The 12078-nt window shown below is 28.9% G+C and overlaps 1 protein-coding gene across 1 annotated transcript in view; it reads right to left on the minus strand.

The window, feature by feature from the left end:
* The window catches only part of st6galnac5a (ST6 (alpha-N-acetyl-neuraminyl-2,3-beta-galactosyl-1,3)-N-acetylgalactosaminide alpha-2,6-sialyltransferase 5a), a 72959-nt gene that overhangs the window by 34942 nt on the left and 25939 nt on the right, over positions 1-12078 (minus strand). The gene's annotated exons all lie outside the window — the stretch shown is intronic.

The following is a 12078-nucleotide window of genomic DNA, read 5'->3' on the forward strand; positions in this document are numbered from 1 at the left end:
GTCAAATTTTTTTTTTATTTTTCTTAGCCGATTTTGATGCCTTACTATACTATGACGTTTTTTATGACATTTTGAGGTCAAAAAAAATTTTGACTTTTTTTGGCCAAAAAAAACGCCTTACTATACTATGATGTTTTTTATGACATTTTGAGGTCAAATAAAATTTTGACTTTTTTTGGCCGATTTTGACGCCTTAGTATACTATGACGTTTTTTATGACATTTTGAGGTCAAAAAAATTTTTGACTTTTTTTGGCCGATTTTGACGCCTTACTATACTATGACGTTTTTTATGACATTTTGAGGTCAAAAAATTTTTTGACTTTTTTTGTCAGATTTTGACGCCTTACTATACTATGACGTTTTTTATGACATTTTGAGCTCAAATTTTTTTTTGACTTTTCTTGGCCGATTTTGACGCCTTACTATACTATGACGTTTTTTATGACATTTTGAGGTCAAAAAAAAAATTGCCTTTTTTTGGCAGATTTTGACGCCTTAGTATACTATGACGTTTTTTATGACATTTTGAGGTCAAAAAAATTTTTGACTTTTTTTGTCCGAAAAAAACGCCTTACTATACTATGCCGTTTTTTATGACATTTTGAGGTCAAAAAATTTTTTTACTTTTTTTGTCCGATTTTGACGCCTTACTATACTATGACGTTTTTTATGACATTTTGAGGTCAAAAAAATTTTTGACTTTTTTTGTCCGAAAAAAAACGCCTTACTATACTATGACGTTTTTTATGACATTTTGAGGTCAAAAATTTTTTTGACTTTTTTTGGACGATTTTGACGCCTTACTATACTATGACGTTTTTTATGACATTTTGAGGTCAAAAAAATTTTTGACTTTTTTTGTCCGATTTTGACGCCTTAGTATACTATGACGTTTTTTTATGACATTTTGAGGTCAAAAAAAAGTTGACTTTTTTTGGCCGATATTGACGCCTTACTATACTATGACGTTTTTTATGACATTTTGAGGTCAAAAAAAAGTTGACTTTTTTTGGCCGATATTGACGCCTTACTATACTATGACGTTTTTTATGACATTTTGAGGTAAAAAAAAATGTTGACTTTTTTTGTCCGATTTTGATGCCTTACTATACTATGATGTTTTTTATGACATTTTGAGGTCAAATTTTTTTTTTATTTTTCTTAGCCGATTTTCATGCCTTACTATACTATGACGTTTTTTATGACATTTTGAGGTAAAAAAATTTTTTGACTTTTTTTGGCCGAAAAAAACGCCTTACTATACTATGATGTTTTTTATGACATTTTGAGGTCAAAAAAATTTTTGACTTTTTTTGTCCGATTTTGACGCCTTACTATAGTATGACGTTTTTTATGACATTTTGAGGTCAAAAAAATTTTGACTTTTTTTGGCCGAAAAAAACGCCTTACTATACTATGACGTTTTTTATGACATTTTGAGGTCAAAAAAATTTTTGACTTTTTTTGGCTGAAAAAAAACGCCTTACTATACTATGACGTTTTTTATGACATTTTGAGGTTAAAAAATTTTTTGACTTTTTTTGGCCGATTTTGACGCCTTACTATAGTATGACGTTTTTTATGACATTTTGAGGTCAAATTTTTTTTTGATTTTTCTTAGCCGATTTTGATGCCTTACTATACTATGACGTTTTTTATGACATTTTGAGGTCAAAAAAAATTTTGACTTTTTTTGGCCGAAAAAAACGCCTTACTATACTATGACGTTTTTTATGACATTTTGAGGTCAAAAAAAATTTTGACTTTTTTTGGCCGAAAAAAACGCCTTACTATACTATGACGTTTTTTATGACATTTTGAGGTCAAAAAATTTTTTGACTTTTTTTGGTCGATTTTGACGCCTTACTATACTATGACGTTTTTTATGACATTTTGAGGTCAAAAAATTTTTTGACTTTTTTTGGCCGAAAAAAACGCCTTACTATACTATGACGTTTTTTATGACATTTTGAGGTCAAAAAAATTTTTGACTTTTTTTGGTCGATTTTGACGCTTTACTATAATATGACGTTTTTTATGACATTTTGAGGTTAAAAATTTTTTTGACTTTTTTTGTCCGATTTTGACGCCTTACTATACTATGACGTTTTTTATGACATTTTGAGGTCAAAAAAATTTTGACTGTTTTTGGCCGAAAAAAACGCCTTACTATACTATGATGTTTTTTATGACATTTTGAGGTCAAAAAAATTTTGACTTTTTTTGGCCGAAAAAAACGCCTTACTATACTATGGCGTTTTTTATGACATTTTGAGGTCAAAAAAAAAATTGACTTTTTTTGTCCGATTTTGACGCCTTACTATACTATGACGTTTTTTATGACATTTTGAGGTCAAATTTTTTTTTGACTTTTCTTGGCCGATTTTGATGCCTTACTATACTATGACGTTTTTTATGACATTTTGAGGTCAAAAAATTTTTTGACTTTTTTTGGCCGATTTTGACGCCTTACTATACTATGACGTTTTTTATGACATTTTGAGGTCAAAAAAATTTTTGACTTTTTTTGGCCGATTTTGACGCCTTACTATACTATGACGTTTTTTATGACATTTTGAGGTCAAAAAAATTTTTGACTTTTTTTGGCCTATTTTGACGCCTTACTATACTATGACGTTTTTTATGACATTTTGAGGTAAAAAAATTTTTTGACTTTTTTTGGCCGATTTTGACGCCTTACTATACTATGACGTTTTTTATGACATTTTGAGATCAAAAAAAATTTTGACTTTTTTTGGCCGATTTTGACGCCTTAGTATACTATGACGTTTTTTATGACATTTTGAGGTCAAAAAAAAAATTGACTTTTTGTGGTCGATTTTGACGCCTTACTATACTATGACGTTTTTTATGACATTTTGAGGTCAAAAAATTTTTTGACTTTTTTTGGCTGATTTTGACGCCTTACTATACTATGACGTTTTTTATGACATTTTGAGGTCAAAAATTTTACTATACTATACTTACTATACTATTACTATACTATGACGTTTTTTATGACATTTTGAGGTCAAAAAAAATTTTGACCTTTTTTGGCCGATTTTGACGCCTTACTATACTATGACGTTTTTTATGACATTTTGAGGTCAAAAAATTTTTTGACTTTTTTTGTCCGATTTTGACGCCTTAGTATACTATGATGTTTTTTATGACATTTTGAGGTCAAAAATTTTTTTGACTTTTTTTGGCCGATTTTGACGCCTTACTATACTATGACGTTTTTTATGACATTTTGAGGTCAAAAATTTTTTTGACTTTTTTTGGCCGATTTTGACGCCTTACCTATACTATGATGTTTTTTATGACATTTTGAGGTCAAAATTTTTTTTGACTTTTCTTGGCCGATTTTGACGCCTTACTATACTATGACGTTTTTTATGACATTTTGAGGTCAAAAAAAAAATTGCCTTTTTTTGGCAGATTTTGACGCCTTAGTATACTATGACGTTTTTTATGACATTTTGAGGTCAAAAAAAAAATTGACTTTTTTTGGCCGATTTTGACGCCTTACTATACTATGACGTTTTTTATGACATTTTGAGGTCAAAATTTTTTTTTACTTTTTTTGTCCGATTTTGACGCCTTACTATACTATGACGTTTTTTATGACATTTTGAGGTCAAAAAAAAAAATTGACTTTTTTTGGCCGATTTTGACGCCTTACTATACTATGACGTCTTTTATGACATTTTGAGGTCAAAAAAAAAATTGACTTTTTTTGGCTGATTTTGACGCCTTACTATACTATGACGTTTTTTATGACATTTTGAGGTCAAAAAAAAAATTGACTTTTTTTGGCCGATTTTGACGCCTTACTATACTATGACGTTTTTTATGACATTTTGAGGTCAAAAAAATTTTTGACTTTTTTTGTCCGAAAAAAACGCCTTACTATACTATGCCGTTTTTTATGACATTTTGAGGTCAAAAAATTTTTTTACTTTTTTTGTCCGATTTTGACGCCTTACTATACTATGACGTTTTTTATGACATTTTGAGGTCAAAAAAAATTTTGACTTTTTTTGTCCGAAAAAAAACGCCTTACTATACTATGACGTTTTTTATGACATTTTGAGGTCAAAAATTTTTTTGACTTTTTTTGGACGATTTTGACGCCTTACTATACTATGACGTTTTTTATGACATTTTGAGGTCAAAAAATTTTTTGACTTCTTTTTTCCGATTTTGACGCCTTAGTATACTATGACGTTTTTTATGACATTTTGAGGTAAAAAAAAAGTTGACTTTTTTTGGCCGATATTGACGCCTTACTATACTATGATGTTTTTTATGACATTTTGAGGTCAAAAAAAAGTTGACTTTTTTTGGCCGATATTGACGCCTTACTATACTATGACGTTTTTTATGACATTTTGAGGTCAAAAAAAATGTTGACTTTTTTTGTCCGATTTTGACGCCTTACTATACTATGATGTTTTTTATGACATTTTGAGGTCAAATTTTTTTTTTATTTTTCTTAGCCGATTTTGATGCCTTACTATACTATGACGTTTTTTATGACATTTTGAGGTCAAAAAAAATTTTGACTTTTTTTGGCCGAAAAAAACGCCTTACTATACTATGATGTTTTTTATGACATTTTGAGGTCAAATAAAATTTTGACTTTTTTTGGCCGATTTTGACGCCTTAGTATACTATGACGTTTTTTATGACATTTTGAGGTCAAAAAATTTTTTGACTTTTTTTGTCCGATTTTGACGCCTTACTATACTATGACGTTTTTTATGACATTTTGAGGTCAAAAAATTTTTTGACTTTTTTTGTCAGATTTTGACGCCTTACAATACTATGACGTTTTTTATGACATTTTGAGCTCAAATTTTTTTTTGACTTTTCTTGGCCGATTTTGACGCCTTACTATACTATGACGTTTTTTATGACATTTTGAGGTCAAAAAAAAAATTGCCTTTTTTTGGCAGATTTTGACGCCTTAGTATACTATGACGTTTTTTATGACATTTTGAGGTCAAAAAAAAAATTGACTTTTTTTGGCCGATTTTGACGCCTTACTATACTATGACGTTTTTTATGACATTTTGAGGTCAACATTTTTTTTTACTTTTTTTGTCCGATTTTGACGCCTTACTATACTATGACGTTTTTTATGACATTTTGAGGTTAAAAATTTTTTTGACTTTTTTTGTCCGATTTTGACGCCTTACTATAGTATGACGTTTTTTATGACATTTTGAGGTCAAAAAAATTTTGACTTTTTTTGGCCGAAAAAAACGCCTTACTATACTATGACGTTTTTTATGACATTTTGAGGTCAAAAAATTTTTTGACTTTTTTTGGCCGAAAAAAACGCCTTACTATACTATGACGTTTTTTATGACATTTTGAGGTCAAAAAAATTTTTGACTTTTTTTGGCCGATTTTGACGCCTTACTATACTATGACGTTTTTTATGACATTTTGAGGTCAAAAAAAATTTTGACTTTTTTTGGCCGATTTTGACGCCTTACTATACTATGACGTTTTTTATGACATTTTGAGGTCAAAAAAAATTTTGACTTTTTTTGGCTGAAAAAAACGCCTTACTATACTATGACGTTTTTTATGACATTTTGAGGTCAAAAAAAAAATTGACTTTTTTTGGCCGATTTTGACGCCTTACTATACTATGACGTTTTTTATGACATTTTGAGGTCAAAAAAAAATTTTGACTTTTTTTGGCTGAAAAAAAACGCCTTACTATACTATGACGTTTTTTATGACATTTTGAGGTTAAAAATTTTTTTGACTTTTTTTGGCCGATTTTGACGCCTTACTATAGTATGACGTTTTTTATGACATTTTGAGGTCAAATTTTTTTTTGATTTTTCTTAGCCGATTTTGATGCCTTACTATACTATGACGTTTTTTATGACATTTTGAGGTCAAAAAAAATTTTGACTTTTTTTGGCCGAACAAAACGCCTTACTATACTATGACGTTTTTTATGACATTTTGAGGTCAAAAAAAATTTTGACTTTTTTTGGCCGAAAAAAACGCCTTACTATACTATGACGTTTTTTATGACATTTTGAGGTCAAAAAATTTTTTGACTTTTTTTGGTCGATTTTGACGCCTTACTATACTATGACGTTTTTTATGACATTTTGAGGTTAAAAAAATTTTTGACTTTTTTTGGCCGAAAAAAACGCCTTACTATACTATGACGTTTTTTATGACATTTTGAGGTCAAAAAAATTTTTGACTTTTTTTGGTCGATTTTGACGCTTTACTATAATATGACGTTTTTTATGACATTTTGAGGTTAAAAATTTTTTTGACTTTTTTTGTCCGATTTTGACGCCTTACTATACTATGACGTTTTTTATGACATTTTGAGGTCAAAAATTTTACTATACTATACTTACTATACTATTACTATACTATGACGTTTTTTATGACATTTTGAGGTCAAAAAAAATTTTGACCTTTTTTGGCCGATTTTGACGCCTTACTATACTATGACGTTTTTTATGACATTTTGAGGTCAAAATTTTTTTTGACTTTTTTTGGCCGATTTTGACGCCTTACTATACTATGACGTTTTTTATGACATTTTGAGGTCAAAAAAATTTTTGACTTTTTTTGTCCGATTTTGACGCCTTAGTATACTATGATGTTTTTTATGACATTTTGAGGTCAAAAATTTTTTTGACTTTTTTTGGCCGATTTTGACGCCTTACTATACTATGACGTTTTTTATGACATTTTGAGGTCAAAAATTTTTTTGACTTTTTTTGGCCGATTTTGACGCCTTACCTATACTATGATGTTTTTTATGACATTTTGAGGTCAAATTTTTTTTTGACTTTTCTTGGCCGATTTTGACGCCTTACTATACTATGACGTTTTTTATGACATTTTGAGGTCAAAAAAAAAATTGCCTTTTTTTGGCAGATTTTGACGCCTTAGTATACTATGACGTTTTTTATGACATTTTGAGGTCAAAAAAAAAATTGACTTTTTTTGGCCGATTTTGACGCCTTACTATACTATGACGTTTTTTATGACATTTTGAGGTCAACATTTTTTTTTACTTTTTTTGTCCGATTTTGACGCCTTACTATACTATGACGTTTTTTATGACATTTTGAGGTTAAAAATTTTTTTGACTTTTTTTGTCCGATTTTGACGCCTTACTATAGTATGACGTTTTTTATGACATTTTGAGGTCAAAAAAATTTTGACTTTTTTTGGCCGAAAAAAACGCCTTACTATACTATGACGTTTTTTATGACATTTTGAGGTCAAAAAATTTTTTGACTTTTTTTGGCCGAAAAAAACGCCTTACTATACTATGACGTTTTTTATGACATTTTGAGGTCAAAAAAATTTTTGACTTTTTTTGGCCGATTTTGACGCCTTACTATACTATGACGTTTTTTATGACATTTTGAGGTCAAAAAAAATTTTGACTTTTTTTGGCCGATTTTGACGCCTTACTATACTATGACGTTTTTTATGACATTTTGAGGTCAAAAAAAATTTTGACTTTTTTTGGCTGAAAAAAACGCCTTACTATACTATGACGTTTTTTATGACATTTTGAGGTCAAAAAAAAAATTGACTTTTTTTGGCCGATTTTGACGCCTTACTATACTATGACGTTTTTTATGACATTTTGAGGTCAAAAAAAATTTTGACTTTTTTTGGCTGAAAAAAACGCCTTACTATACTATGACGTTTTTTATGACATTTTGAGGTTAAAAATTTTTTTGACTTTTTTTGGCCGATTTTGACGCCTTACTATAGTATGACGTTTTTTATGACATTTTGAGGTCAAATTTTTTTTTGATTTTTCTTAGCCGATTTTGATGCCTTACTATACTATGACGTTTTTTATGACATTTTGAGGTCAAAAAAAATTTTGACTTTTTTTGGCCGAACAAAACGCCTTACTATACTATGACGTTTTTTATGACATTTTGAGGTCAAAAAAAATTTTGACTTTTTTTGGCCGAAAAAAACGCCTTACTATACTATGACGTTTTTTATGACATTTTGAGGTCAAAAAATTTTTTGACTTTTTTTGGTCGATTTTGACGCCTTACTATACTATGACGTTTTTTATGACATTTTGAGGTTAAAAAAATTTTTGACTTTTTTTGGCCGAAAAAAACGCCTTACTATACTATGACGTTTTTTATGACATTTTGAGGTCAAAAAAATTTTTGACTTTTTTTGGTCGATTTTGACGCTTTACTATAATATGACGTTTTTTATGACATTTTGAGGTTAAAAATTTTTTTGACTTTTTTTGTCCGATTTTGACGCCTTACTATACTATGACGTTTTTTATGACATTTTGAGGTCAAAAATTTTACTATACTATACTTACTATACTATTACTATACTATGACGTTTTTTATGACATTTTGAGGTCAAAAAAAATTTTGACCTTTTTTGGCCGATTTTGACGCCTTACTATACTATGACGTTTTTTATGACATTTTGAGGTCAAAATTTTTTTTGACTTTTTTTGGCCGATTTTGACGCCTTACTATACTATGACGTTTTTTATGACATTTTGAGGTCAAAAAAAATTTTGACTTTTTTTGTCCGATTTTGACGCCTTAGTATACTATGATGTTTTTTATGACATTTTGAGGTCAAAAATTTTTTTGACTTTTTTTGGCCGATTTTGACGCCTTACTATACTATGACGTTTTTTATGACATTTTGAGGTCAAAAATTTTTTTGACTTTTTTTGGCCGATTTTGACGCCTTACCTATACTATGATGTTTTTTATGACATTTTGAGGTCAAATTTTTTTTTGACTTTTCTTGGCCGATTTTGACGCCTTACTATACTATGACGTTTTTTATGACATTTTGAGGTCAAAAAAAAAATTGCCTTTTTTTGGCAGATTTTGACGCCTTAGTATACTATGACGTTTTTTATGACATTTTGAGGTCAAAAAAAAAATTGACTTTTTTTGGCCGATTTTGACGCCTTACTATACTATGACGTTTTTTATGACATTTTGAGGTCAACATTTTTTTTTACTTTTTTTGTCCGATTTTGACGCCTTACTATACTATGACGTTTTTTATGACATTTTGAGGTTAAAATTTTTTTTGACTTTTTTTGTCCGATTTTGACGCCTTACTATAGTATGACGTTTTTTATGACATTTTGAGGTCAAAAAAATTTTGACTTTTTTTGGCCGAAAAAAACGCCTTACTATACTATGACGTTTTTTATGACATTTTGAGGTCAAAAAATTTTTTGACTTTTTTTGGCCGAAAAAAACGCCTTACTATACTATGACGTTTTTTATGACATTTTGAGGTCAAAAAAATTTTTGACTTTTTTTGGCCGATTTTGACGCCTTACTATACTATGACGTTTTTTATGACATTTTGAGGTCAAAAAAATTTTTGACTTTTTTTGGCCGATTTTGACGCCTTACTATACTATGACGTTTTTTATGACATTTTGAGGTCAAAAAAAATTTTGACTTTTTTTGGCTGAAAAAAACGCCTTACTATACTATGACGTTTTTTATGACATTTTGAGGTCAAAAAAAAAATTGACTTTTTTTGGCCGATTTTGACGCCTTACTATACTATGACGTTTTTTATGACATTTTGAGGTCAAAAAAAATTTTGACTTTTTTTGGCTGAAAAAAACGCCTTACTATACTATGACGTTTTTTATGACATTTTGAGGTTAAAAATTTTTTTGACTTTTTTTGGCCGATTTTGACGCCTTACTATAGTATGACGTTTTTTATGACATTTTGAGGTCAAATTTTTTTTTGATTTTTCTTAGCCGATTTTGATGCCTTACTATACTATGACGTTTTTTATGACATTTTGAGGTCAAAAAAAATTTTGACTTTTTTTGGCCGAACAAAACGCCTTACTATACTATGACGTTTTTTATGACATTTTGAGGTCAAAAAAAATTTTGACTTTTTTTGGCCGAAAAAAACGCCTTACTATACTATGACGTTTTTTATGACATTTTGAGGTCAAAAGATTTTTTGACTTTTTTTGGTCGATTTTGACGCCTTACTATACTATGACGTTTTTTATGACATTTTGAGGTTAAAAAAATTTTTGACTTTTTTTGGCCGAAAAAAAACGCCTTACTATACTATGACGTTTTTTATGACATTTTGAGGTCAAAAAAATTTTTGACTTTTTTTGGTCGATTTTGACGCTTTACTATAATATGACGTTTTTTATGACATTTTGAGGTTAAAAATTTTTTTGACTTTTTTTGTCCGATTTTGACGCCTTACTATACTATGACGTTTTTTATGACATTTTGAGGTCAAAAATTTTACTATACTATACTTACTATACTATTACTATACTATGACGTTTTTTATGACATTTTGAGGTCAAAAAAAATTTTGACCTTTTTTGGCCGATTTTGACGCCTTACTATACTATGACGTTTTTTATGACATTTTGAGGTCAAAATTTTTTTTGACTTTTTTTGGCCGATTTTGACGCCTTACTATACTATGACGTTTTTTATGACATTTTGAGGTCAAAAAAAATTTTGACTTTTTTTGTCCGATTTTGACGCCTTAGTATACTATGATGTTTTTTATGACATTTTGAGGTCAAAAATTTTTTTGACTTTTTTTGGCCGATTTTGACGCCTTACTATACTATGACGTTTTTTATGACATTTTGAGGTCAAAAATTTTTTTGACTTTTTTTGGCCGATTTTGACGCCTTACCTATACTATGATGTTTTTTATGACATTTTGAGGTCAAATTTTTTTTTGACTTTTCTTGGCCGATTTTGACGCCTTAATATACTATGACGTTTTTTATGACATTTTGAGGTCAAAAAAAAAATTGCCTTTTTTTGGCAGATTTTGACGCCTTAGTATACTATGACGTTTTTTATGACATTTTGAGGTCAAAAAAAAAATTGACTTTTTTTGGCCGATTTTGACGCCTTACTATACTATGACGTTTTTTATGACATTTTGAGGTCAACATTTTTTTTTACTTTTTTTGTCCGATTTTGACGCCTTACTATACTATGACGTTTTTTATGACATTTTGAGGTTAAAAATTTTTTTGACTTTTTTTGTCCGATTTTGACGCCTTACTATAGTATGACGTTTTTTATGACATTTTGAGGTCAAAAAAATTTTGACTTTTTTTGGCCGAAAAAAACGCCTTACTATACTATGACGTTTTTTATGACATTTTGAGGTCAAAAAATTTTTTGACTTTTTTTGGCCGAAAAAAACGCCTTACTATACTATGACGTTTTTTATGACATTTTGAGGTCAAAAAAATTTTTGACTTTTTTTGGCCGATTTTGACGCCTTACTATACTATGACGTTTTTTATGACATTTTGAGGTCAAAAAAAATTTTGACTTTTTTTGGCCGATTTTGACGCCTTACTATACTATGACGTTTTTTATGACATTTTGAGGTCAAAAAAAATTTTGACTTTTTTTGGCTGAAAAAAACGCCTTACTATACTATGACGTTTTTTATGACATTTTGAGGTCAAAAAAAAAATTGACTTTTTTTGGCCGATTTTGACGCCTTACTATACTATGACGTTTTTTATGACATTTTGAGGTCAAAAAAATTTTTGACTTTTTTTGGCTGAAAAAAACGCCTTACTATACTATGACGTTTTTTATGACATTTTGAGGTTAAAAATTTTTTTGACTTTTTTTGGCCGATTTTGACGCCTTACTATAGTATGACGTTTTTTATGACATTTTGAGGTCAAATTTTTTTTTGATTTTTCTTAGCCGATTTTGATGCCTTACTATACTATGACGTTTTTTATGACATTTTGAGGTCAAAAAAAATTTTGACTTTTTTTGGCCGAACAAAACGCCTTACTATACTATGACGTTTTTTATGACATTTTGAGGTCAAAAAAAATTTTGACTTTTTTTGGCCGAAAAAAACGCCTTACTATACTATGACGTTTTTTATGACATTTTGAGGTCAAAAAATTTTTTGACTTTTTTTGGTCGATTTTGACGCCTTACTATACTATGACGTTTTTTATGACATTTTGAGGTTAAAAAAATTTTTGA

The sequence above is a fragment of the Toxotes jaculatrix genome, chromosome 14 (genome assembly GCF_017976425.1).
Source record: "Toxotes jaculatrix isolate fToxJac2 chromosome 14, fToxJac2.pri, whole genome shotgun sequence".
Lineage (NCBI taxonomy): Eukaryota > Metazoa > Chordata > Actinopteri > Toxotidae > Toxotes > Toxotes jaculatrix.